The sequence below is a fragment of the Leishmania donovani genome, chromosome 31 (genome assembly GCF_000227135.1).
Source record: "Leishmania donovani BPK282A1 complete genome, chromosome 31".
NCBI lineage: Eukaryota > Euglenozoa > Kinetoplastea > Trypanosomatida > Trypanosomatidae > Leishmania > Leishmania donovani.
The window spans coordinates 96,499-97,852 of NC_018258.1; positions in this window are offsets into that span (position 1 = coordinate 96,499).

Consider the following 1,354-nt stretch of genomic DNA (forward strand, 5'->3'; position numbering starts at 1 on the left):
AGGTCTGGTGGGAGAGGAATACAAGCCTTCTACGCATTCTCCCACTCCGTAGGCGGCTATGTTGAGCAGAGCTGTGCCGATGCATGTCGACATCCCCGTCGAAGATGTTGGCCGAATCACCTTCGTGGACAACACGTACACCACACATCCCACAACCGCGCTCAGACGAGGAGGCCGTCGAGACATGAACCCGGGAAGGAGAAACAAAACAAAGAAGGTGAAGACGTGCGGAAGAGGCCCGAAGTAGAACGTAACAGAGAGGCCGCCCGCAGAGCCTGTGGGGCGAAAAAAAAAACGGAAACAAAATACACGGGGAAAAAAAAATAAAAAAAGTGAAATGAGAGATGAGGAGGGAGGTGAACAGCGTCCGATGGCGACATGCCCGATCGGCAGTGACAGCGCAGACACGGCCACTCAAATTACAAAAGCAATACGGTCTGCAGCACCACGATGATAGCCGCCGTCACTCGTTGATGTCGACAGACAAGTACAGTGCTAGACACACGGGCATTTTTCAGTGTCACGCGCCTCGCCTTTTCATCCGTTGCGTCCCCCTTCTTCCCGATGAAAGGAGGCCCGGGCGCTACAGCGACGGAAAAAAAAAAAACGACGAACTCCTTCCGCACAAAACGAAACGAAAACACGAACCAGAAGACGAAGAAACACCACCGAACATAAACGGGCGCAGGCAGCAGTCATACCTCGGTCTCACAGCTGACCAGCAGGCGAGCACCCACGCACACATCCATTCGGCTGTGCGACAGGTACACCAGGCTCTCCCTGCAGCACCGAGAGAGTTCAGAGAAGGAAAACAATGAAAAGAAAGAAAACAAACACGAACGACGAGCACAGCCACGCTAGCTGAGGATAAACTCATGGCAAGGAGCAACAAAGAAGGGAGAGAGAGACATTCAAAACGACCCTCCCGGCCGGCAATCGATGAGAAGACACGACGCACCTCTCTCCACATCTTCTTTACCACCGAGCGTCGACGGTTTCACTCAATTAGCCTACTGACCTTTAACAAAGAAAAAAAAGTTAAATCTCGCCATAGATGGAGCTGGCCGTGCCCCACACGACGCCAACGACGCCGACAATCAGCAAAAAGTACGTGGACAGGTAGTGGAACCACCCAACCGACGACAGCGACCAGTTGCCGGAGTACATGACCATGAAGGAGGGGTAGATAAAGCCGATGAAGCCGCCAGAGAAGCCGCCAACGAGGCCGAAGACGACGTTGATGCTCGGGATGAACAGACCAGCCACGAGCGACAGCAGCGCCATGAAGGCGCACACGCACGCGTTCTTCCACCACGCAAACGTGTGCACGTCCACGCGGACGCAGTGGTAGATG